Source organism: Arvicola amphibius, chromosome 1 (assembly GCF_903992535.2).
Source record: "Arvicola amphibius chromosome 1, mArvAmp1.2, whole genome shotgun sequence".
NCBI lineage: Eukaryota > Metazoa > Chordata > Mammalia > Rodentia > Cricetidae > Arvicola > Arvicola amphibius.
The window spans coordinates 138,530,748-138,558,376 of NC_052047.1; positions in this window are offsets into that span (position 1 = coordinate 138,530,748).

Below are 27,629 nucleotides of genomic sequence, written 5' to 3' on the forward strand. Positions count from 1 at the left end.
AAGTCTTTTCCCCATCCTGCACCCAGGCACAACACTGCACCTGCAGAGTGAGATCAGTAATTCTGCCAAGTTTACACATGCACGTGCATGCACGCGTGCGCGCACACACACACACGTGCATGCACACACACTCGTGCACATACACATATCACAGCAAAGGTAGGCAAAACAAAAGGAGCCCTGTGTGCAAGCACAATTGTACATGTAGTTTGGAGCTGGAGCGCTCAGGTTGAATTATCTGTTTGATAATCACCTTCCTTCCTGGCTGTGCTGTCTGGGAGGGCTGCACCCTCATCTTTTCTACACTGGGTCCCGACTCTCAGTCTATCTGCTTAGGCATTGAACTGGGCAATTCTAGCTGCTGAGCAGTCATAACTTTTGCACATGTGCCTCCTGCGGTTTTGTATGACAACCACAATGTTATGATAACAGCACTTTTTTCCCCTAACCAAGATCCTTCTTTATATGTAAATTTATGCTAGAATTATGTATTTAAAAATTAGTTTCTATGAGTCATGAACCTCAGGTTTGGCTGGCTTTGTTTTTCCATTCAGAAGAGGGCAGAGAGGGTGGAAAACAAGAGATGACTTTTCGAGACACAGGGACATCTCACTCCTCCATCCACCGTAGTGTTGGGTGATCCAGGCCCCTGCCTCAGCATTACCACGGTCCTGGGAGGGCAGGATAGCTGGGCTTTGTGGTTGATAAGTAACATCCAGACATAATCATCTCCCAGAATCAAATTCTTCCTCTCTCTGAGATGCAGGATCTCCAGTGGAGAGGCCCACACGACCTGACCACTCAATTACTAGTCAGTGCAAGATGTTTCTCCCTGCTGGCCTCAGACCATGCCAGATCCCAGGCACTGAGAGACTTCCTTAGTTCTTGTGTATTCCAGCAGGAGCTTAAGGTTGAGAGTTGGTTCTGACCTAACTCCAGACCGTATCTGGCTCTGCAGTTAGCAGGTGACTTGTGATGCCCTCAGAAACTCCAAAATAGCCATTGTCATTTACTTCCTTTGCAGGGTAATGGTGGCATTAATGAAAGTCTGCAAAACCCAGATTCCTTCTCAGGGACAGGACAGATTATAAGTGTGTGGCAAGAGTTTCCAGGACAGGGAGGGTGGCAGGTCCTTGACGTGGGAAGTAAATAGCTGAGGCGAAGACAACGGAAAGACACGACACCTCAAAGCCGTGGGCATTGTTGGCTGTCGTCGTTTTCCTTCCCCTGGTGTTTCATGGCATTGATACGGGAACGCAGTGAGGAGAGGGACTCACAGGAGGATTCGGTCCCAGAACAGCTCATAAATATTGATGAACACATCGGTTTCACATTAGCATCTGATGAAGCAGTTCATGGGCCTGAAACCCGTTTCCCAGATTAAGAAAATCCCATCCAGACCACACACACACACCACACACCACTTATTTTGTCTCCATATTTCGGGCTGAGTCCTGGAGACACGGGCACGCAGGAGCTTTGGAAAGTGCTCTCTTCTCTTTATCTCTTAGTCTTGATTTCTTCTCCCCTGGTGCCCCATTGACTACAGAGGCCATCTGAGTACAGAGAAGTGCCATGATTGTGGCTCCCCAAGATTCAAGGACAGGCAGCTAGCCCAGGCTGTCACACTGACTCTTATCATTCGTACTAAATTATCAAAGTTCAGTATTACTATTCAGGGGGCACTGTTCAAAACAACAACAAAAAAAAAAAACAAAAAAACATTTGCACTTGAAAAAGTCTAAGCAGTGCTAATACCCTTCCCTCCTCCCAAATGTCTAAGGCAAGTATTTAAAAAAGAGAAGAGAGTTGGTGGAGGAGCTGGTGAGGGATTGGACCAATTAATGCTGTCTGTGTCCCATGTGCTGTTACTAGCCATTCCTCGCACCAGGGTTGAGCGAGCCTAGCCACGCCTTGGATGTTCAGCTGCTGAAACCGATGGCGACAAATGCCACATTGCAAAGAACACCAAGTCAAATTCTTCTGATTGAAAAGATGTGCGGGGTGACTCCTTGAAGCTTTCTTTCTGTGACCTAGCAAAGGCTTCTAAGCCAAAGGCGAAGGTCACCCTGAAGCCAGGTCTTCTGTAGCTTAAGAGCAGGGGCAAGCTCAGCCTAACTCCAACAGATCTGAAGAGGACCTACCACAGCGCATGTCAGTGAGGTATCTCTGCTTACCCCAAAGAAGAAAAATGCCCCCTAAACGTGGCAGTTTCCCTCACCTTAGTGTGGGCACAGCTGGCTCATCTGGGAACCAGACCACATGGAGTTTAGGCTCACTGGTCAAAAATGCTGTCTGGTCCCAGGGGACAGATGGAATGTGCGTGAAGGTGGCACATTCCTGGTGGAAGGTGCCTGTCAGAGGAGAATGAAGGCTACTGGGGTCACCTGCGGACTAGCTTTTAGGACCGAAAAGTGACCAGAGGCCACAAGACCGTACCAAAGAAACCTGTGCCTGCTTGGCCTCCATGATATCTCCTCCCCCTTTTCACACCAGAAGAAGACATCAGAAATCACTCTAAAGATTGGTCCTTGTTTGGTGGTTGAATTTTTCAGTGCTGAGGATTGGCTTTGAGCACACTAGACAAGGGCTTTACCACCAACCTGTTTCTTAGTCTCCTGTTTCTCCTTTCAAGATTAGTGAGTTGCCCAGGCTGGCCTTGAACTTTTCAATGCCCCGTTTCAGCTTTCTGAGAAGCTATGATTACAGACTACCCGAAGTGTTAAGATGTCAGACACCTCCTCCGTTGGATCTAGATCTACTCAGTGTGCCTTCCTCCAGGCTGAAGGGCAGGAGCTCTGGGTCACTCAGAACTCTCTGCCCTGTTCTATAGAGAGGTGCTCTACATTGCACTTTTTAACTCCTGGGGCTGTGTGAGATTCCCAGGGAGGAGCAACGGTGTCTGCCAGTGCGAAAGCGTCACAGCATCCCAATTGGCTTTCACAAGGTGTCTGGAAGTCCAGGAAAAAAGGAATAAATCAAATCTGAGGGTCCAATGACTCTCCGCAGATAGCTGAGCTGCCCAAAACCAAGCACGAGAGACCCCTTCCTTCAGCACACCATAGGCCACAAGCTCTCCCCGGACAAGTAGCACACAGCTGTGTGTATGTACAGCTTTCTGAGGCTGTGCTGTCCGCTGTCTGCTTGTCTGCTGCCCACTGCCACACGGCAAGCCATCAGAGGCTGTGGTCAGGTAGCCTTCAAACAGTCTAGGAGACATAGGAGTCACTTCTCATGTGTCAAGACAGAAATCCTCTGCAAGGTGGAATCTATCATATATTTTGCAAAACCATCAAGAACACTCCACAGGCTGTTGTGAGAAGAGTCGCAAATTCCCACAGAGAGGCTGGGCACATCAGTGGCAGCGGATCTGGGGACACAGTCCCATTCTGTTAACTGCAGTGGCGTGAAAAGTTATCTTAACTTTTAGGGACACTGAAGCAGGTAAAACTGGATCCTTAGCTTCAATGCAGAAATGGATTTCCAAACACCTACTGTAAAGCAAGGGTGAGCATTTATTAAAAATAGAAAGAGGCTCAGAAACAACGAACATGTGTGTGGCATCTCAGAGAAGGGCCACAGTGAGATGTCTGAGCGTGAGCCATATGTGTTGTTTGCGTGGCTATCGCGTTACATCCCAAAGTTTTGCTTTTTGTTTTTGTTTTTATCACTTCTGTTTTATTTTTTAAAAAAGAAAACAAGCTATCTTTTTTCATTTTACATACCAATCCCAGTTCCCACCCCCTCCCCTCCCCACCCCCATCCATTTCCCAAAGAGAGCAAAGCACATTGCTCTGAGGAAAGACCAAGTCCCTCCCCTCAATATCCAAGCTGAACAAGGTATCCATTCAAAGAGTATGGGTTCCAAAAATCCAGTACAAGAAGCAGGGACAAATCCTGGTACCACTGCCAGTGGTCCCGCCGTCTGCCCCAGCCATACAACGGTCACCCACATTCAGAGGGTCTGGCTTGGTCCTATGCTGGTTCCTTCCCTGTCTGCCTGGAGTTGGTGATCTAGCTCAGGTAAGCTGTTTCAGTGGGTGTCGCCACCACTGTCTTGACCACTTTGCTCATATTATGACTCCTCCCACTCTTCAACTGGACTTTGGGAGCTCAGCCCAGTGCTCCACTGCAGGTCTCTGCCCTTGTCTTCATCAGTTGCTAGATTAAGGTTCTATGGTGATTTTTAAGATAGTCATCATTCTGACAACAGGGCAAGGCCAATTCGGGCACCCTCTCCATTATTGCTTAAGGTCTTAGCTGGGGTCATTCTTGTGGATTCCTAGGAATTTCTACAGTGTCAGGTTTCTTGCTAGCCCTATATTGGCTCCCTCAATCAAAATATCTCTTTCCTTGCTCCCATGTCTGTCCTTCCTCCATCTCAATTATTCCCTTCCCTCAAGTTCTTCTCCCCCCTTCTCCCCTTCTACCCTCTCTTCTCTCCCCATGCTTCCAATTTTGCCAGGAGATCTTATCTATTTCCCCTTCCCAGGGGGATCTATATACATTTCTCTTATGGTTCACCTTGTTATTTAGCTTCTCTAGGGTCATGGACTATACATGTGTTATCCTTTGATTTATATCTAGTATCCACTTAGGAATGAGTACATACCTTGTTCATCTTTCTGGGTCTGCGTTACTTCACTCGGGATGTTTTTTTTTTTTCTAGATTTATCTATTTGCATGTAAATTTCAAGATGTCATTGTTTTATACCGCTAATACTCCAGTGTTAAAATGTACCACATTTTCTTTATCTATTCTTCATTTGAGGGACATCTAGGTTGTTTCCAGGTTCTGGCTATTACAAATAATGCTTCTATGAACATAGTTGAGCAAATGTTCTTGTAGTATGATTGAGCACCCTCTGGATATACGCCCAAGAGTGGTATTGCTGGGTCCTGAGGCATGTTGATTCCCAATTTTCTGAGATACTACCATACTGGTTTCCAGAGTGGTTGCACAAGTTTGCATTCCCACCAGCAATGGAGGAGTGTTCCCCTTACTATGCAACCTCTCCAGCATAAGCTATAATTAGTGTTTTTGATCTTAGCCATTCTGACTGGTGTAAGATGGTATCTCAGAGTTGTTTTGATTTGCAATTTCCTGATGGCTAAGGATGTTGAACATTTCCTTAAGTGTCTTTTGGCCATTTGCAATTCTTCTGTTGAGAATTTTCTGTTTAGTTCTGTACCTCATTTTTAATTGGATTATTTGGAATTCTGATGTCTAATTACTTGAGTCCTTTATGTATTTTGGAGATAGTCCTCTGCCTGATGTGGGGTTGGTGAAGATCTCTTCCCATTCAGTAGGCTGCCTAACATCTGAAGGCATCACCATCCCTGACATCAAGCTCTATTATGGAGCTACAGTAATGAAAACAGCTTGGTACTGGCATAAAAAAAAACAGATTTACCAATGAAATTGAATTGATGATACGGATATTAATCCACACACCTATGAACACCTGGTTTTTGACAAAGAAGCTAAAATTATACAATGGAAAAAAGAAAGCATCTTCAACAAATGCTGTTGGCGTAACTGGATGTCAACATGTAGAAGAATGAAAATAGATCCATAGCTATCTCCATGCACAGAACTCAAGTCAAAATAGATTAAAGACCTCAGAGTAAATCTGACCACACTGAACCTGATAGAAGAGAAAGCAGGAAGTATAATGTGGAGCTGCGGGCTGCATTCCCACCGCCCCGCTCCCAGCCTGCTGGCTAGCTTATGCCCTGAAATAACAACACACAAACTGTATTCATTTAAACACTGCCTGGCCCATTAGTTTCAGCTTCTTACTCACATCTTGATTAACCCATATCTAACAATCTGTGTAGCACCACGAAGTGGTGCCTTACCGGGAAGATGCTAGCGTATGTCCATCTTGGGCCGGAGCTTCATCGTGTCTGGCTCAAGAGAGGAGAGGCATGGCATCTGCCCCAGAGAAGTGAGGCATGGCGATTGCCCAAGGCATCTGACTCACTTCCCTCTTCCCAGCATTCTGTTCTGTCTACTCCACCCACCTAAATCTTGCCCTATCAAAAAGCCAAGGCAGTTTCTTTATTGACCAATGAGAGTCCTCCATCAGGGAAGTAGCCTTTAATGCATGGGCATAGGCAACCACTTCCTAAATATAACCCCAGTAGCACAGACACTGAGAGCAACAATAAACAAATGGGACCTCCTGAAACTGAGAAGCATTTGTAAAGCAAAGGACAGTCAATAAGACATTCTGAAGTTTCCGAACAACTTTTTTTTTTTGGTCTCTTTTTGGTGAGACTGAAAGGTGCCTCAAACAGAGATGCCTTAGATTGAGGCTATAAATCTGATAAAACTGAAGCCACTGAAGTTATACAAGTGGTTTAGGACATACTTTTTTTGTTTTTGTTTTTTTTTTTTTTTTTTTGATTATATTCCCCAAAAATGCAGCTGGCGAAAAGCAAGATGCCTTCAGAAAATATTAAGTATGTTAGGATTCTTGATTCCTCGCTTCACCAGACTAGGAGGGGGTCTCATATCCATAATGCTCCCCTCCTCTCAGTTAAAGTCCCTTCCTTCTCCCTGAAGAACAGGCTTCCCGGGCAGAAGCATCATGCCCCGATTAGACAATGAGTTCTGTCATTTTGGATACTTCCTTTGGTCAAAGTTAGCTTTCCATTGAAAACAACACCTGTGCCATGAATCTGCTCCCTCGGAGTTTTGAATAACTGACTCCTGAGCATAACAGTATGGAAAAAGATTATTAAATACTCAGGGGTTCTTCTATTATTTTTTGGCCAATATTTTTCATCCCTTGCTGGTCATACACTTAAAAGTTTGGAATAGAATTTTGACTCCTACCAATTTTTTCCCATTTATGTTCCAAGAAATATTGATTTTTTTTTAAAACACCGGGATTTTAACGGACCTTGAAATTAACATGGCTTTTTATTTCTTCTCTCTAACACTATTGGTGATGTCACTGTGTCTCACAGAAAAATCTCCAGTCGATGACTAGCATTCAGAGTGAAGTCACCAGGGAGAAGTCCCCACGGCTGCTTTAGTGGGCTCTCCTGCCTGAAAGGAAAAAGCTGCTTTGGAGAGTCAGGGGTTTACAACTTTTTCCAGTCTAGCTAGTACACCTTCTCAAAAGACAGCATGACACCTCAGCCACGAGTCCATGTGTGGACAGGACCTCCACTTTCTGAGACATATGTCACGTATTCAGATACACAGCAAGGCCTAGCACTACCAAAAGACAGCGCAGCCTAGGGGCAGCTCATTCAATGTCACAGGTGTTTGTTAAATGCCGAATAGGTGGTTGATGCTAGGGAATAGATACAGCCTTCAGGGGCAGGCATGCGTGCAGCTGGGTAGGTCACAAGTGTTTCTCCAGCCTACTCTCCACCAGCAGCAAGCCCTTGCATGTCCCGACATGCTACATACTTCCTGTCCCTGGGGAGGAGGCCACATGAATGGGGCCTGCCTCCTCCAGAGAGAACAGAGGGGAGAGGGAAGAAGAGGGATGAGCAGCTGGAAGTCCTACACCACCCTTCCCGTGGTAAATAGGCAAAAAGAGGAGCAGGCGGCAACTAGGGAAGGCAGAGTGGGACCTGGTGGGGATACTCAGCTGCTAAAGGAAGAAGAAAAGTAAGAAAATCATGGAAGACACCGCCAGGTGGACTACATATCTATCTCCCTTGTAGGCCCCAAGACTCAGAGTCCCTGGGTCTGGCCCTGTTCCTCCACCCTCTTCTCGTCCCCACCGCTCAGTGTACCAGCCCCCACGGCCTGCCATCCCCTCACAGGTTCCTAGGAACACCAAGTTTTCTCTCTCCTTTGGACATCTGAAGGCCCTCCCCTCTCCCTGCCCCTAACCACACTATCCTCACTCACTGCCAAGTACCACCCAAACCACTTCACTGTCTTCTGGACCCTGGCTGCCCTTCTCCCCCTTCCAGGCTTAGGTCCTAGGCACAGATTCCCCCTGCAAGGTGCCAGAATTTCTTCAAAGCTATGAATCTGTCTAAACCCCTGGAAAGACCTGGCCTGTGTCCGCCCACATAGACAGAGCCTGCGTCTAAACAGACAGACAAACCTAATCAGAGCAATAGTGGATCGCTGTTGGCCTCTAGTCAAAGCAACACTCACAGAGGCAGCCATTATTATGCTCAAGCCAGGAGGGAGAAGGCACCATCCCCTTGGGTCCCTTTCTCTCTTTCCTACCACCCATGCAAGTCTTGACGCTTCTCTTGCCCTGCTGACTAGACCTCCTGGTTTAGTCAGTGTTCTATTGCCGTGAAAAGACACAATGACCATGGCAACTCTTCTAAAAAAAAAACATTCAACTGGGGCTTCCTTATAGTTTCAGAGGTTTGGTCCATTATTAGCACGCCGTGAAGCTTGGCAGACATGGCAGTTGAGAAAGAGGGAACCCTTGGGCCTGGCTTTGGTTTCCGAAATGCCAAAGCCCACCCACAGTGACACACTTCCTCCTACAAGGTCACACCTACTCCAGCAAAGCCACATCTCCTAATCCCTGTCAAGTATTGCCATTCCCTAAAAACCAAACATTCAAATTTATATGAGCCTATGGTAGCCATTCTTATTCAAACCACCATCCCTCCTAACCAGAGGGATCCTGAGTCCAGTCATCCTTCCTTCAGACTCCAAATTAACAAAAGATGGATCCCTGGTGAGAGGGAGCACCTTAGAGTTGGAGGCAATGTGGTATTAGTATGAGTAACAGACCCAATCCCTGCGTTTCAGACTTCTGGCCACTAGATCTACATGTATCCTCCAGAAGTTCATGGGTTTGAACCTTAGTGCCCAGGATGGCAGTGATGGGAGGTGAGGCCCAACAGGAAGCCAGGAGGATATTTGTGTCTTCAATGGAAGAAGGCTATTGTAGGAGTAGGCTGGCTGGCTGCCTGTGCTCTGTGATCAAGGCAAGCTCTCTCTCCAGTGTATGCCCTTGACTTAATGCAATGTGACAGCTTCTGCTATGTTGTAACGCAGAATATGCCATGCCAGTGCCAACCCCATGCCCTTGGGCTCAGAATCAAGACCTAAAGAAACTATGCATTTTTTTTTAAGTGACCCAGTCTATGGCATTCTGTTATAGCAACTGAGAAATGAGCCAGGACAACTTCTCACATTGATGACAATGTTACATCCATTATCTAGCCTTCATATGACCCTAAAGAAAACCTCTCTCCTACCCAGAAGGTGATAGGTCCCCACAGAACACCAGTGAGCATGCATGCAACAACAGAACAAAACAAACCCACTCGTTAGGGAAATGCTTCCTAAGGCAAATGTCTGGGTAAGGCCTCCTTGGGTAGATGCAGATAAGGGCTGATGCAGAGGTCACAGGGGAAACTACGGAAGCCTGGGTTCCAGTGCTTTGCACTCATCCTGCCTCCCAAACCAAGGGCACCCTCAGCCTGTTGCTGGTCCCTGGCAATTAAGCTCTCTGGTCAGCTCTCCTGGCCCCCAGGAGGACATGGCTCAGTGCCAGCACTCACATGCCAGCAGGACAAGAAGGAAGTGGGATCCAAGAAAGAGGGGCTTCCCACAGATGACAGCCTCATTCCAGGCATCAGCCATGTTGATGGATCCACGGGGTGGAGGGCTCCTGTGGGGGGCCTGCATCTTTTATTAATCACAGAGATGTGCAATTGTGGGGTCCCCCTTTTAAGGGCAACCAGAATCTAGAGAAATACCTCCCCCAGAATGTAGCAATTTGGAGGAGAATTGAATCCAGAAAGCATATACCACCCAGGTTGCTGCCACCCTCCGCATCCCTCTGGAGGGAGTTGGAGAGTTCTGTACGCATTGGACTCAGAGCCTGCCTGCTGAAAGCCAGGAGAGGAGACTGTGCCTCCCTGCCCTCAACCACCAAGACAGGACCCCACCGTGTGGGGCACCCTGGGATGTCCCTTTCTCCATAGTCTCAAGGGTCAGATGAAGAGCTGCTGAGTCAGGCAGTACACTTACAGGCCTGAGACTGAGCTGACCCAGGCAATGGTGGCCTATGATTCCTTTATGGCAGTGGGATACTGATTACTGTCCCAGGAAAACTATATTGTCCTTTTTTTTTTTTTAACCGGGGCCTTTACCATGTGCTCAGAGATAAAGGTGGCAGGGACCCTGGTTGAGTCCTCAGGACTAACTCCTCAGTTCCTGAGTATAAATGTGTGCCTGCTCAGACCCAAGAAGGGCAAGCCCACCCCAGAGAACATTCCTGTCCATAGGAAAGCACTAAGAAACAGCAGTGTTTACATCAGATGATTCTGACTATAAGGTGGGGCTCCTCCTAGCAGCCATGTGACTTCTTGGGAATGACATCAAAACCCAGTCTTCTGCTCCTATGGCCCCTAGAACTGCCCTGCAAACTCTTTCTTGTCATCTAACCCATAGCCTTAGAAGCCAAATTCATCTCTTACTTTGGTTCCCTAACCTTGACAAAATGAGGTTCTAAGGATTGGAAGCCCAGACAGCATCCTGCTACCAGCTACATTCTGCTGGGATGCAGGTCTAGCTAAGGAGAGCTGTCAGAAATGAAGTCTCTGTGCAGGGCTCTCTGGGGACAGTGTGGGGTGTGCCAGGAGGACAAGCGGTTTAGACTTGGTCCAGCCCTGGAATCTGATTAACTTCTGCATCTTAGGGCCAGGTGGAGACCACGCTAGGAATACTTACGTCCAATGGGCAGCAGAGGAGAAGGAAGCAGAAGCTTGGAGCCCACCCTTCACTGATGATTTCTTCAAGGCTTGTGACATCTTAATACTGAACAGTGGGGGAAGCTTTCTGGTTTATATACTGAGATGTTATTTGATAAGGAGCACATAGGGTTTGCCATGTGTAAGAACCCAGGAAGGAGGTCAAGGAATGGCCAGCCATTCCCCAGCTTCCTCCTACCCTGTGACTCTGGGAAAAAAGTAATTTCAAAGCAGGCTGCCTTGTCAGGAAGGGAAACTGGGTGATGTGCTCAGGGGTCACTAGTCATACTGAAGAGCCTATTATAGCCACAGATGGAAGGCTGCACCCCACCAGATTCTTCAGGAGGAGGTGCACCCTGAAACAGGCTGGGTAAGGTATCCCGGATAACTTCCGGTCAAGCATTGTGGGGCAAGTAGATCTAGAGCTGGGTGAGCGGAAGGGAATGGACTGCATCCCCTTTTCACGTCCCAGGTGTTCAGGATGCTGGCTCCCTAAGAGGTCCCAGGACTGACGGGTCACAGCAATAAGGCTGCTTCTGATGCCTGGGTCTCCACAAGGCAGCAGGGTTTGCTGAACTATCCTGGTTTGATGGAAGGCTCTGCTTTGAACCTGGGCTTCAGTGTAGTGTGTAGGGGCCTTGGGAGGGACCATGGTTCAATGATTACGATTGTCCACCTGAGAGGTGGCTGGAGTTCTCAGCCACAGTTTGTTAAATTTGCAAATGCCCTCTGGGAACCATCTGGAGGAAAGGTCTATAAACGTAATGTCTGGATTATGAAGGGAGTAATGGCAGAATTTCCACTTGCTTTGAACCCACTGACCTCGGCTCTGCTCACTACACACACAGTCTTACCAGAGAGGGTAGGAGGTGGCTAGACAGGACAAGTGTCATTGCCCTGTGCACCCTACAACCTTGAGGGTGGGGCCGATTTCAGCTCTGGCTTCTCAAATCACCAAGAGCCCTGCTGTACACAGTGAAGCCAGTGGTGGTGATATAGGCAGGGGTGTGGCGAGGAGAGCTGAGCCAGGGCTCAGTTGAAATTCTGAATCCCTAAGCAGAAATGCTGGAAGGGCAAGCCACCCTTCAGAAACTTAGGAATTTGTTATCTTATCTTTCCTGCCCTCTCTAAGGTTTCCCAAGATAGTATTTGCACGGAAAGTTAGGTAGCTACAGGCAGGACGGTGGCTGAGAGTTCCTTCCAAGGGCTTCAGATACCCCAGGCACAGGTTCTGCCTTTTCAGTTTGTCCTCAAGACCCTGCCTTCTGCCCTGGGTAGGTGGGACATCTACCTGGTTACACTCCCCGAGCTCCAGGCAGCTCCCCTCTCAGGTCTAGCCTGGGGTATGAGTCATCGCAACAGAAGGAAGGATGCAGCGACTTCACCCAGGCATCACACCTGGGCAAAGCTGGAGAAGTGTTTAAGTCCTGTGAGTGCCTTCCCAACTAAGCAGAAAACGGAACGGGTTGCAGAATGTCCTTGACCACGCAGCACTTATATAAAATATGCATGCTGGTGGAGATGTTTTCCCTAACAATGCTCTGGGAAATTACATTAAATTTCAAAATGATCCCCTGCTTTCCCGCATCGCCCACAGAGACTGGCACCAACAGTGCCATTAACCAGAGGTAAAGTAGCGGTCTTGTTACTGCTGCCTTTACGAGAGCCAGGGATCAAATATTTTTTCACAGTTTTATGTGGATAGTTTCATGAAAATTGATCAGGTCTAAAAAGTCACAGTCCAAATGAAGCTAAGGTTAAAGATAATTTATACATGATATTCCTAATTTTATTCTGAGCCCTTTTATTACTATGCAGGCCTTTATGACTTTAAAGAAAATGTCAGTAGCGGCAAATGACATTGTACTGAATAATCTCGTTATGAGGGACGAGACATTTAAAACTATTCCGAGCTGGTGTCGCCGAGTTCTGCTGAACGCACACTTTTTCCTCAGCCTGGCTGTCCAAAATGCCTGGCTGCGCTTTAAACCCTTTTTTGGGGTGGACTGCTTCATGGAGCCCCCACTTGTGCTCTCTCCGAGCTGTCTTCAGATGCTTCCATGGATTTCAACTTTTTCTTGGGTTTCCAATTTTTCATTCACCTCCAGGATGCAGAAACTCAAAGCCATTAACAAATCTTATTCTTCACACAGTCCGTGAATCCTGCAGGAGAGACAGTCATGTTCACTAGGCTGGCCCCGCGTGCTAGCAGTGACTGCAGACTGCCCTGCTGGTCATGGGAAACCCAGGTCTACACTCAGGCTGTGTCTGTGACTCCAGGACACCAAGTGTTTCTAGAAGCCTACTGTGTCTAAACTCACAGATGCCTACAAAGGCTTCTCAATGGAGCTGTGCCTTTTACAGATGTCTTAGAAGGCTAACGATAAGGACAGCCATCTCCTGAGACAGACCAGCATGGGATACCCCTGTGCCAGCCTCTGCCTCAGCCCCTACCTAACTCTTATTATAGCACAAGGTGTTGAGGCCCAAGTGCAGGCAGATAAAGTCAGCTTCCCCCCAAAATAACAAAGCAACATGGCTTCACTGCAGCTCCTACCACTCAAGCTCGGACAAGGAATCTGAAGTATGCAGAGACCATTGAATCTGGTTTCATCCATCTTGGGTGAGTATGGGTACTATCCAATCCTGGGGCGGCATCTTCTCCCTCCTCAGCTGCAATCCTTTGGGTCAGCAATGCTACACACTGTTGCATAGGAGCATGACTACCTTCAGTCAGTCAAATGGACTGACAGTGGCTCGTCTGAGAACCCCAGCCACTGCCACAAAAGCAAAAATAACAATAGGTCCGCATGTTCACTACCGCTCACACTTGGTCTAACTCCAGTCTCATATCCCATAACACAGGTGAGACCCTTCCCCCATTTCCCAGTGATGAAGGCACAGCTCAGGGAGCTTCAGTGGCCATGTGCCATGAGTGCTCTGAAAGGCAGCTGATGACGGTCTTCACCAGGCCACTGTGAGTGACAAACAGATGAAGCTTAAAACAGAAGTTCTTGGATGCTCTTCCCCAGAGAATATTGTGGTACCCAAGCTATAGCTTCTATTACAGCGGTGACAGTCCCAACCCCTTTACACCATCACCAGATAGCAGGAAGGAGAATCCCTGGCTGGATTCAGCCACTTTATCAAACTGCACCTTCCATTGTGGCCTGGGAACAGGGTGAAGAGTGTTAAATGTTTTTGTCTAGAGTGACGGAGATTTCTGTCCCAGTTTTCCTGTCCCTGAGACTCCCAGTGTCACCCTCACAGAACAGTTCGGTCAGCAGGCACATTGAGTGTGTGCCCAGAAAAGCTGGGGTGAGCACATATTCAAACACATGCGTGCACAAATGTACACACACACATGCACACAGGCCTCCACGTGGCTGGTATATGCATGTTCTTTAACAACTTGTGGTGGAAGACATAAGAGTCAGATTCAGAAATTCCGTGTGGAGCATCTTGCTTTGATCTCCTATCTGACCAAACTGTTTCCCTTTGTCCACTTTGTGAGGATACTTGTGCTAGATGTGAGAAAAATCCCACTTCTGAAGCACATAGGCCTTCCATGAAGAAAAGAGATGGGGACAAGAAGGTTATTTTCCTGAGAACCCCCCTGAAGCCCTCAGATGTTTGTGTGGAAGTGTGTTTGCACTGCTGGCAGCAGATCCCTGGGGAGTTGAACAGACATTGGCCACTCATCTGCACACTGAGGCATCTGAGTGGGAAATCAGAGGTTTGCTTAGGAGAACTACATCCTGGGTGTTGATTCCCTTTTCCTCTGTAAAATGGAAGGCCAATTAGAGGCAGATAGTGATTCTGCCAGGGACATCCCCCCAGCACTTGCCCTCCCCATCTTGCTGGGCCAGAGATGGGATTTGCTTCATCAAAAATGTGCTGTGAAGTCCCCTTCGCATCATCGATTGGCTCTCCGAGGCCATCCTCGACTACATCCACAGATGCTGTGCGCATCTAGCAGAGATGCCGAATGCAGTGCCAAGTAGGAAGGGGAGGAAATTAACGGATGCTTCAGAACCTGGCAGGAAATTTAAATGCCAGTGCTTTTCTGGGGCAGGCCCCATTGGAATCTCTTTGCTCCAGCTGGACTGTCTTCCTGCCCAGTTCCAGTTTGGCCTTGTCTCTCCGATCCATGTATCCAGCGGTGGCTCTTGTGTTCTGGACCAGAGCAATGAGGCCTGGGGTGAATGTTGTCTCTTCTAAGGCTCTTCCTTCTAAGCCCTACCCCAGGGGCAAGGAGGATCTCTTCCATCCTGGGAAGTAGCCTGTCAAGCAAGCTCCTTGGGGCTCAGACTGGCAGCCCCCCCCACCACACACACACAGCACAGAACAGAGGGGAAATGTGCCTAACCAACAGATACAGAGACTTTCTACTGCTGCTACGCACAATGCCTTTTGCCACTTCAGCAAGGGGTCTAGGCCTCTGAGGCACAGCCAGTATCATTGGCACCACACACTTGCTCTGCCGGTGGGTACCCAGAACCTCACATCCCTTCCTTTTAGTCAATAGCTGTGCCACCACAGCTTTTCTGCCATCTAACACGTGAAAGTGCTGTCATTTGGGAGGGAAAAAAAATCTCCATTCTCAAAATTAAAAATAAAATAAGATCTACCAAGGAGCTGAGCCACAAGGAAAATCTAGGCTGGTCTTTTTGTTCCCAGGTTTCTGTTCCTTATCCTATTCTACTATAGATCCTGGCAGACAGACAGACAGATATGCTGCAGGTCTCTCCCATCCCTAATGGAAACCGAACTCTTTAACTGATAAATTAACAAGGCAAATGCCTACCCTGGATCCAGGTCAAAAGGCCAAACCCAGAGAGTAGAAAGTAGGTATTGAGCAAGTGATTGGCCCACTGAACTGATGATGAAGACCGGGGCTGGGGTGGGGAGAAAATCATATATAAACACGTGGAAAGGACCATCCCTAGGTGAAGCCCTCCTGCACAGCCAGAAGGGGGAACTTAGGAAGTTTGCATTCAAAAGACCTGGTCCCCAACACAGCTAAGATTTCCCTCTGTGCTGGAAAAGGCTGGAATAATTTTATGGGCTGTACAGAGAGGGGGGAATGTGTGTGAGACTAGCTTGTCACAGCAGTTAAGAAAGCTTTAGAAGCTTTAGTCAACACGGGTTTATGTTACCCAGAGGACTAGAAGGTGTGTGCTCATTCCTCTCATTCCTATGTCCAGAGGACAGACTCCTAAGCCAAGCTTAAAGACAGATAGGTCAGAACTTTCTTATAGAAATCCCGTGTGCATGGGACCCCACGGGACCCCTCTGTGGTCTTGGAGGTACAAGCAGGGGTCTTTGCTGGCAGCTGAGAAATCCCTCTCTATGGTATTATGCATGGAAAGTCTCACACAAGAGGCAGCAGCGTCCTCAAGTTGCCTTCTATTTAGACTTGCAATGTGAGGAAGGCCTCAAAGCCAGAGCCACCAGCCTAGAGGCGAGGATACACACACAGAGAAGCTCTGCCTTGGCCCAGCTGACTGCTTTCACCATAGCCAGGGGGTGCCAGTCTCTTGGAAACATGTCAGCCGTTGCAGAGTGGAGTGCCTCACAGACATGGCGACTATCGTACAAGGCAGAAGCAGCACCAAGATCTCTTTCCAACCTCTTCTCAGTGTATATTAATTATGTATAATTGTAGGACACTTCACACTTTTACATGATGAATTTTGGTGGCATTCCCTTGTTCTTCCCAATCCTGCCAACCTCTTTCCTCTCCTCACCGAGATCTTCTCCTCATTTTACTCTTTGAAGGATCTCCAAAAGTTTTATGTGTGCAACTGTATGAAAATCAGGGCGGGGTGTCAATCTACATGAGAAATGTGGTGTGCCCGAGAGGTCTGCCTGGTGAGGTAGAGTGGGACCAGCTTAATTGTGTCTTCTGTTACATATGGCCATTGTGGAAACGTGTGGGCAAGTGGAGAAGACTAAATCCATGGTATTTACTAGAATCAAAGCCAAGGTCAAATTACCTCTGCTGATGCTCTGAGCTACATTGTATTCAGGACCCACCCAGTCAACACAGGAAAGAAAAGCCCTGGCTCTCCCTGTGTATGCTCAAATGTTTGAGGTGAACCAACGTGATCTTTGTAATTTAATTTAGATGCTTCAGAAAGCACACACAGAGATCCATTAAACAGAGTGTCAGGGGTAGAAAGTAGGCCATATTTTTGTTCTGTCTTGTAAAGTCTCCTGTGGATTTGAGATTCCTCATGGTCATAAGATGGGGAAAGCTATATAATTCAGAATTCAGGGACAAGCTCAGAATGACCAACTGGTTCGAAGTGAAGGTTGTTACCAAGTAGTCTTGTTTCAGAAGTCCAGGTTTTGAGCATTCTGTTTGTCTAGTCTGGCCTCCACACAGGTGGTCCGTCAGCCTGTGAAGCTAACTCATCAGTAAGCTGCCATGACACCTAGGGCAAGGTGGCTTGCAGCAAATGGAACCCCAGATTCCAGAGTAAGGCTTCTCCCATCACAAGCACAGTCAGGACTCTACCTCCAGCCCAGCAGGTTCTAAAGCTGGGCTCTAGATTTTAGGGGCCCTAACCTCCCATTGTTCCCCTAGCATCATCTCTTCACTAATAAATGTTCATCAAACCTCATGCCACGTACAATAAATATAGATAACAAAAGTAAAAATTGGACTGGGGATATAACTTAGGGGTAGAGCATTTGCTGGAGTTCTACCTTCAGCATTGGAGAAAGAAACAGGATAGAGAATGCTGTTCATAGTTACAAAGTATAACCAAGCATCTCAGAAAATAGAACAAATGGCAAATCGGCCCTCCAGGAGATGAAAATGTATAGCGGAAATGATCTGGGGATCTGCCCATCTATTTCTTCTAAAAAAATTGGCAATAAGGAAGAGAGTGACTTTAGGAAATTAATCTAGATGTTTGGCCATCAATACTCCACAGTCTAGTCTAGAAAGAAGCCTATGGGTGGGGGAAACAACTCAGACAGTAAAGTAGTAAAGAGCCCATGCTGTAAGCCCAAGGACTTGAGTTCAAGCCCCAAACCCATGACTGATGATTAGTGTTAACTGTCCAATCTGCCAGGGTCTAGAGTCTTCTGTGAAGTGGGCCCCTGACACATCTGTGGGGATTGTCTAAGCTGCACTGGTCTCTGGGGAGGTTCACAAGGGATGATCTTTATTGCACTGATAGGGAAGGCCCACTGTAATTGTGCGCAAAACTGTTCTCTGGACAAGTGAACACTAGTCGCTCAGTCTCCACTTCCTGAGTTGTGATGCCCTATCCATACGATCAGCCAGCTTCCTGCTCCATATGCCGTACCTTCCTGACCCCTGCTGTGTCTTCCCTACCATGACAGACTATACATCATAGAGCTGCGGCCAACATAAATGCTTTCTCCCTTCAGTTGACTTTCCAGTTTTTAACACAACAAAAGAAAAGTAACTCAGACAACGAGTTACAAAGAAAAAAAAACAATAAATGAAGCTGGGTTTTTGCGGCATGCTTTATAACCTTAGTGCTGAAATGGCAGAGGCAGGGACAGGTGGGTCCCTGAGGTTAACTGGTCAGTCGCCTTGGCTCTTGGTGGGATACAGGCCGATGAGAGCGCTGTATCCATAAACTAGGGAGATGGTGCCTAAGGAAAAACCCCAAGGTTGTCTCCTGGCCTCCACTGGCACATGTACACCTGAGCACTCACATATACCTGCACACATATGAATGTTCATGCACACACACCTTAAAGAAAATCTACAGTATATTTTGCATGTGCCATCTCTGCAGCAAAAGAAGCCAGTTTGACAGCGTGTAAGGAAGAGGTCCTCAGTGGAGAAAATAAGGAGATGTTGGTTAAAGGTTTCAACATTTAGTTAGAAGCTGAGTAGGTGCTCAGGGGACTGAGGAGGGTTTTTCTTCAACACAGTAAAGAGGTAACAAGTGATGAATGCTAATTAATTGATGCAGTATTCATCCCATAGCGTGTTCTTATGTATGTCATCCCAGCATATACTAGAAACAGATGCAATTCCATTTGTCCATTATATTTCAGTGATACTGGATATATATGTATTGTGTGTGTGTATGTGTGTAATACACACACATATACATACATACATACATTTATATATACATATACATATGTCTTTCTCATATGTCCAGTCTGAGAGTCTGGGGCTCAATAAAAATAAAATCCAATAAGCTAGCAAGCATGCAGAATGGACAAACAAGACAGACATCATGATAGCCTGCTCTGATCTTGGAGAAACCCTGGGTAGAGATAACAGAACATCTGGAGCTTCCTGTGATGACCCAAAGCCTGAAAAACAGAAAACTCTCATCAACAGTGTGCGGAAAGCAGCCATCAACTGCCCGGGTTGGCCAGGGAGAGCAACAGGTTCCTGAGCAGGAACAGCAGGTGTAGCGGCCCAATTCAGGGAAACCCCTATCATGTTCGATGATCCAACCCGGGTCAGCAAACATGGATGATGCTGAGCCTTTAGCGTGCATGTCTCCACTGTGCTTAGGTTGAAGGCAATGAGAATGACATTGAAGCTGGCAGGCCTCGTGGGTTTCCTGACCTGTGGCCCTATCCAGAAGGAAATGACTCTTCTCTTCCTCAAGTTCCAAACATTGGAGAATATGAGCGCAGGAAGCCACAGTGTGTGACTTTTAGCAAATGCATCAGAAAAGGCTCTCCTGGTACTGACACCACACTAGATTTGTGCTGGGAACTTCGGTTAGGCCATCTGAATATTCAAGTTCAATTTTCTTACATTCTCGATGTGGGGTGGCGTGACTGTACTCTCTTGATTCTCTACATCCCAATCCACAATAATGTCATCTCATAATTTTTCAATGTGCTTCTGTCCCAGGTTGGCCTGGGGTCATGGATGGAGTGGCTAAGGTTGGACATCTCTATTACATTCCCCTGGCTTTTTGTAAGGTTTGAAAAAGGAAGAAACTTTCGGCTCCTCTAAATGCAAATCTTCCCGGGAACCCTGTGCCTAATCTCTTACAACTAATTAATCTGCTGGAGCTGATGAAATGTTACCTCTGCATTTTTTTTTTGTTCCTTGTATACAATTATTGTAACAGTGGTGAATTAATCAATATTCCCAATCCAACTGTAAAAACAATCAAGAAAAGCAGTGCTTCTCAGGGAAAAAAAAAACACCCACCAAATAATATTTATTAACTCCGTCTCAACCCACAGCAGAAGCAAATGCCGTTCAGGCATTTTCTGCAAGTGTAATAAGCGAACTCAGATACATGATGGAGGTGGCATGTGCCAATAATTTCGCCATTTTACACTGCAGAGTAATTGAAGGATTTAATGAGAAACAAACCAATAAAAATAAATAGACCATGCTAGAGGAGGAGAAACTGATCTGGAATGGAAGTTGCTCCATTGTGAGTTGAGATCTTTTATTTTTTTTTTTTTGGCTTAGTTTGACCATGGTGGTGGAGTGTGTGTGGGGGGGCGTGTTTGGGAGCAGGGGTACATAGTATCAACACAAGTAGCTCTTACCCATATTTTCAGAGAAAAGAGCAGAATGTTTTGTTCCTGCAGACTGACACCCCAGCCAGGGCCAATGTGACTTGTGGAACGGGACGTGATCTTCCCACCTCCTGCAGTCTTGTGTGTCCCTCCTGCGATGCACTACAAGGTCAGGGACACTGTGCTGGTGGCCAGGAAACAGTGAATCTTGCTAGTGGTTTCCAGACTGAGGTGAGCTTGACCCGGAGTAGCACCACCCTAGGGACATCTCCCGCTGGCTCTTGACTGCAAGTTTTCTTTTGGGCGCCTGCTAAGTATCAGATACAGCAGAGGGCCTGAGACTCAGGACCCCCACTCACAGAGTCAGTTCTCTTCAAGTGCGAATGGATAGACACTGAGCTCACCCGCATTTATGCTTGAATCAAGGACAAGCCAGGCATGGTTCCTGCCTACAGGGCTCATGGTCAAGCTGAGAACAGAGATTAGCTCCTACCAGGGTTTATAGGGACATGGCGTGTAGTTCCCTAACCATGAAGCACAAGTTCTCAGTAATGCTTCTGGAAGGAGGAGACCTCCGACAGGGTCTGGTAGGGAAGGGCACTCTGAGAAAGCAAGCTCAGCTAGGTGAGTGCACAGGAGAGGGACAATCAGCAAGGCAGGCAGAGAGGTCCCAATCGCAAAACTGAAGACCTCCAGGAACAAGAGGATCATGGGAAGGTGAGCCAAGGCCAAGCCAGGGAAGGGCCAAGCTAGGACCTCAAGAAAGGAAGAAATCAGGGAAGGTGAAATCCGGCTCTGTACACAGCTGAAGTGTAGTAGAGCCGTGGCCATAGAGTTGGGCTCTTCCATTTTTGTACACTGTGACGGGGGGGAGGGGGGGTCACCATTCTATTCCCAAGCCAGAGCTGCTACTTAGCTACTCCTCAGTGGACAGCTAGGCTAGGACACATGTCATCTTTCCAGAGACATACCTTGTTGCCCATCACATCTTTACATAGAAAAAGAATGTTTTTCTAATGCTTGCATTCTTTCTTCAGATCAAGAGAATCCTGCTTACCATGGTTTCTTTATGGGATGCTCTTTTGGGCTTCTTTCATCTTTGAACTTACCATCCGACACCATGGAAACCTGAGAACACTTGATTGTACGGACACTCAGAGAACAAGTGGGTAGTTGTTGCATGGGCACTGGGTGTGCAAGGAGGATGGAAGGTGAGCACAGACAGCTGAGGGGTCCTTCCTGGTTCCCGGGCATGTGGGCCAAACAGTCATCAAGCCTCTGCCCCTCCCCTCCGGTTCACCTGTAGAGCTCACTCAACAAGCACTGATGTAACAAAAAGCATTTTGTTTACAAACGAACTCAAGTGAGCTCCTGCCAATGCCCACCACACAGAAGACAGGGACACCCTTGCTGAACTTGAGGGCAAGAGCATCCCAACCCAAGAGCAGTTTAAGCTTGCCTTAAGAGCTGACAACTGGAAAACATTCTCTGCCATCCATCCCTCTCTGTCATCACGGCCTAAATGAGTGTGCAAAGCCTATGTGTTGTGGAGGGGTAGAGAGAGTCTATTTGTGCCAAACCTATCAAACTCACCAAGAATGTTCCAGAAGTGTTGGCTATTTTCACTACCTCTATAATACTGAGAGCCCTTTCCCTGCTTCAGCACCTTGGCTGAGTGAAATGAAGGCATGGGGAGAGGAAGACAGAGGAGGAGGAACCAGAGAGGAAGGATGGAGGGAGAGAGGGAGGAAGGAATAGAGTGTGTGAGGATGGAATAGAGGAACTCAGTTCAGACTGCAGAGCCCTCTAGAATGTAGGTGTAGGGCCAAAAGAGCTGGCCAGGCCTTGACCTGATCTACCAGCCTCATGATGTCAAGTGTCTCCTGAACCGTGGAGAGTAACTTCAATCTCCACAAAATGGGAATGACCATTAATGGTCCCAAAACTCAGTCCAGAGAAGCCCAGGTCTCAGGAGTGAGCAGTAAATGCCCACACTGTGGCAAACCAAGGACAATGACAGTCACCTGCCAGAGAAAGACATCCTGCTCCTTTAATCTGAGAGCAGTGGACCACTTTAAGTGCCAGTGCCAGGGTTTTTTCTTAGCAGCACAGGACCCAACACACTTCTGAGACCCCAGCCCAAAGGACTGATTTCTTTGAGACACACAACTCATCCGTAATAGCCTGTCTCTACCCTACAGCCAATTGCCCCATTTCCCACACCCTCCCCGAGTCCCACGATAAGACAGAGTGTCTCCCCCAGTCATATCATCCAGGATATGTGCCCAGACTACACACCCCTGCCTGAGGACTGAAGAACTAGTCTCACCTCCCACAACTGCCCCTTGTGGGCCTCAGTTTCCCCATTTGTAAAGTGTCAGGTTAGTGAGGACAGAGACATGATAGCTGAAAGTACCATGGATGTTTGGTACCTCATGCCTGAGAATGATCCTGAGGTCAAGATCTGCCATCTTCAGTACCTTCCTGCAGTGGAAGAAGGAAGATGTACTTCAGCTCAGCATTTCAAAGTCTTATGTTCACATTCCTTGACTCTGCTGATTCTGGGCCCACAGTGAAGAGAACGCCATGGGACTGGGTGGCAGACATTGCTCACATCCTGATGAACAGGAAACAGAGACCTACAGGAGCCCAAGACAAAACACAGTCCTCAAGGACATACCCACCCCTAGAGGTGCACTTCCTCCAGGTATGCTCCACCCTCCATGCCTCCAAAACTTCCCCAAATATAGCTAACGGATAGAAACTCACCCTTCAACAAATGGATCTCCTGAAGGGAACTTTCCATGTTCAAACTATAACCCCAAGGCAAACTGAGTTGTTCTGGGATGTAGAAGAAGGCAAGGAGCTTTCTGAGAGAGGTGGCCCCGCCAACCACAGGTTTGCCACAAGGACAGGGAAGATGGAGAGCCATGGACCACAGTCAGACAGTGCTCTGCAGCCGTGCTCAGCTCCTGGTACAGTTCGGGGTAAGTATTGCCATCTGATTTGGGTCTCGATAGCATGCTTACCATGCTAGGCTGCTCAGAGACTTCAGCTCCAATGGCGAGTGACAGAAATACCACCAGGGAGCAGCCTTTGGGGACCAAACCTGCAGAGACTGGACAGGATGGGGCTGGAGTATGACAGCAGACCCAGAGCTCCCATGGACTACTACTCCCCTCACCGATCTGGAGCCTGAAAAAAAAAAAAGAAAGAAATTCAAGAAAGGGATCCACCATGATTATTTTGAATTCAGAGCCTCTGTCCCAGAAACTGGGCATGGACTGCAGTGCATCCCTCTGTGAGGAACATGGATTGGTCAAACTTTGAGCCAGTTTCTCTGTGAAGTCTAAACCATTGCACCTCCACTGCGTTTCCCTGCTGCCCAGTGAAAGGCTGCCGCCAACAGAGAAGCTTGGAGAGTCTTATGAAGACACCACAAGTCACCACGGCATTGGCTGCAGGGCTTCCATGGTGATGGCTGATTGGTCGGTTATGGCAGGCTTCCTCCCTAGCTGTCCTCAGCACCCCACAGGCTGAGGCTCCGAGCTGGTGTCTTCCTCATTGCTCCTGGTCTGCAGTGCCAGACACCATCAATGGATGCCAAAGTGGAAAACATAACAAGGATGCAAAGCTGATTTCTCCAAGCTCGTTAGTGTAGAAGCCCAGGCGGAGCAGGGTTGACCCCACAAGTTAGCACCCGGCACTGACCTCTGTCCTCCTGTGCTGCCAAATGAGCCCATTGAGATGAGAGCATTAGCAAACTTGAGCAGACATGTGTCAAAATCCCTGCGGAGAATTCAGGCAAAAGAATACTAATGAGTTATCACCCCACACTAGCGTGGACTTTCAAAACTACCGGCGTTGTGATCAATGCTCCAGCAGGGGTGAGCTTTAGGAAAAAGAAGATTTTTATTATTATACTTTAAAAATTCTGCCTTTCTCCATTGGCCGGAATAGAGATTTCCATTTAGTGGTGTGTTTACCACTCTTTTTAGCATCCTCAGACCACATCAGGCCAGAGCTCAGTCCACTTGCCCGTCAGACACATGGAAGCAACCCGTCTGTCCCACGTCCAGAGTGGTTGTCTTTTAATGAGATGGGCTATAGCTCTCACACATGCCTGGACTCAATAATAGAACCGAAGTGAAAGTAATTGCCAAGCACAGCTATGGTTTACATGTTAGTTATTGTGGAACACCAAAAACCGAGGGACCACACTGGATTAAATGCAATTAACACTGAGGGCATGGTGTGGGCCTCCTGGGAGGGGAGCAGTCAGGGCGTTACTGCTTGACTTTTGATGGAAGGAAGAGACAGTGTGCTGTTGCCCCTACTGCAGGAGCTGAAGTCTTCTGAGGATTTGGGTAACACCAGGCCTCTGGCCAGGGTGACACATGATGTGTCCCTGTGTTCTAAATGCTCCCCAGGAGTATGACTTCAGGCATTGAACATCACATGTTAAGAGGCAAGCATGTTGGCACCGGATTTGTTGGCACATGCCTGTAATGCTAACAACTTGGGATATGAAGTGTAAGGCTTGCCCAGATTAAACAGTGAGCTCAGGGTAAACCTAAGCAGCTTCCTGGGATACCACCTCAAAGTATAAAAAAGAATAAAAGGGGAGGATAAAGAATAGCTCAGTTTTAGTGCTTGACAGTTTGTGTAAGGCCCTGGGTTAAAGTCTGCCTGAGTGTGGGATGAATAGGGGTTGGAGGATGGAAGGCTAGGAGCCAGAAAAGGAAGATAAGGGTCTTCAAAGATGGCGAGGCAGAGCTTATTGTGAAAGGGGAGTCATGACAGAGGCAGCAACACTGGCAAGCAGAATCTTAGAGATTTTCCCTCCACTTCCACTTGCGCTCATCTATGGGTTGGCCCTGGTATTTTATTGGCGGAGCTGTGGTAGAAACACAATTGCTACAGTCAGGGCAGGGAGAGAAAGAAGAAGAGAAGCAGCAGAGCAGAGGTTAATTAGAAAAGGGATATCATAGTAGTCACTGGAGACTTATTTGGTTATTTGGACAGGGGAGAGACGTCATGAGAGTCCTCTGTCACAAGGCAAGATGCATGAAGGCCTTGGACAAGCTTTGAACCACATGATTCCATGACACTGAGTGTTGCATTGATTGGAAGGGATTGCTTAGGACCAAGAGGCCATTTAAGAGGCTTATCAGGACCCAGGGATGATGTAGGATCATGATGGGACAAATACGTAGTGTAGTGATGGTAGCCAGGAGTGCTGGGCCTCTGGCATAGGATATTGCGATTTTCACCTGGATGACAGAAAAAGTCGGGCGGGCGGGGGGGGGGAGGTAACAGGTTTGGGGATCATACTGAACAGGGAAAAGGGCACAGATGGTCAGCGCAGCCACCTTGTCCAAAGTACCCTTACTTCACAAGTAAGAAACCTCACATCTGTGATCTCAGTACTGAGAAAGTTGAGGCAAGAAGATCACAAGTTGATGACTAGCCTGATCTACATAGCAAGATCTTTGTGAAAATTAAACCCAAGGCTTGGAAGTGGCTCAGTGGCAGAATAGCTATTTATCATACTGGAGGTTCTGGGCTCCATTTCAAGGTAGAGAAGGAAGTGGGGAGGAGCAACAGCAGCTACAACATGCATGCACCTTATGAGACTTTGTAGAATAGAAAAGAAATAACCTCAATGCAACTAAATATGTTTACATACCTTAAAATTATGAGCTTTACTGTCAGCACTTTGTCTTTGGTTTGTCAGGTTTTCTTGATTGTGTGGGACAGACACTCATCACCTCAAAAATGAGACATAATGAGTCATTTTCCCGGTATGAAAGGGTTAAGGTTGAGCCTAGAGGGCTGAGGTAACATCTACTGTCCTGGGGTCTCTTACCATGCCCCAGAAAAATCCATTCTCTGTGTATCTGCTGTCTCTTTCTGACCAGTTTAGGTAAAGGGGGGAGACCATTGGGGATCCTGTACTATTTCACTCCGTGACAATGCAGAAGAAAGGGCCCATACACAAAGACCATCAGACAACCCCCAGGGAGTGTCTCAGTCTAGGCTGCGTGTCCACTCGTGCAATCAATAAGCCAAGTCATTCATTGAAGCCAATATTGATTGAAGATCCTCAACACGCCAGATAGAGTCCAAGCATTAGGGACTTGGGAGTGAACACGGCAGTACGACTCTGAAGGAGTTTAAAGAATAGTGGGGAAGGACCCACAAGTGAAAACCAAGCAAACAGAAACTAACAAGCAAACCAAGCCTGACGCCCAATGATCCACTAAAGTCATCCCGAGGGCCACAGAAGGAGACGGAATTTCCATTTTCAAAGCAACAAACTAGCACGCGTGCGCCGGGTCAGGGGTGGAGGGAATAAAAATGGCGAGCTTTCCCCTTATGAGCTGGATTCAACATTATAACTGGGCAGACAAAATGAAACTGCGGAATTGTGCAAAGTTCTGGTTTGATAGTTTCCCAGTACCTGATGGGGATCATCCAGGAGCCATGAAATGCAGAAGCCTCATTCTGGCATGTTTCTGTCCCATGCATTTTTCTGCCTCAAAGATGCCCTGAAGAGTCAAAAGGAACTTCCTGACCAGAACTTGGTCTACAGCTCTGCTTGTACCCATGCTCCTCCTGGTCACTCATGTGGATCTTGGGAGCAAAAACAACCAGAGGCCAGGGCCTTGCTTCTACTCTCTTTGGCACCCTAGAGCTTGACACAGGACTTGGCACACTGAGTTCAAACCATAATATGTTCATTCAAGGAGTGATTCTAATCCATTGAAATTTATAGAAAAAGCTATATCCAACTATAAAGAATTAAAGTTCGATACAAAAAGATCTTAAGAGTGGTCGGTAGGCATCTGTTCTTAGAACGATCTCTCTTTTCAGCAAAAGCAGTTAGACTGCACCAGAGACATCCCTAACACTTGATGTGTTTCAGGGGTCATCATATGGACATTTAGTGGCTATTAGTAGCCACAAACTGCCTTAGTCCTTCTGACTGTGTTTCCAGTCTCCAATGTCTTTTCCGTCCTTCCTTAAAAAAGGCTTCCTGGCCCTGGTCCTGCCGTTCCTCATGCAGGGCCATCTCATCTCAAACCTCCATATCGTGTGACAATCTTTTAAAGTTCACACTGTCCCCCATTTCCACTGCAATTAGCCCAGGATGTTCAGAATGAACAAGACCAGTGATTTCATGGTCATGGTTGCTGTCCCACATTTTAGAACCAGGGACCTGAAGTAACTTTACCCATGTGTGAGCTACCTAGAGTCTACTCTCATAAACCTAACTTGTCTCTGGAGAGCCCCTCTCCTATTGATCTTCAAGTCATAGCCACTGACCAATTTTGAGCCAGAGTGACAGGAGCAAGGCAGGGTCCCTATGTGAAAAGATGCGGACAACAGACTTCAACCAGAGGATGCCACGTAGACATTGACTG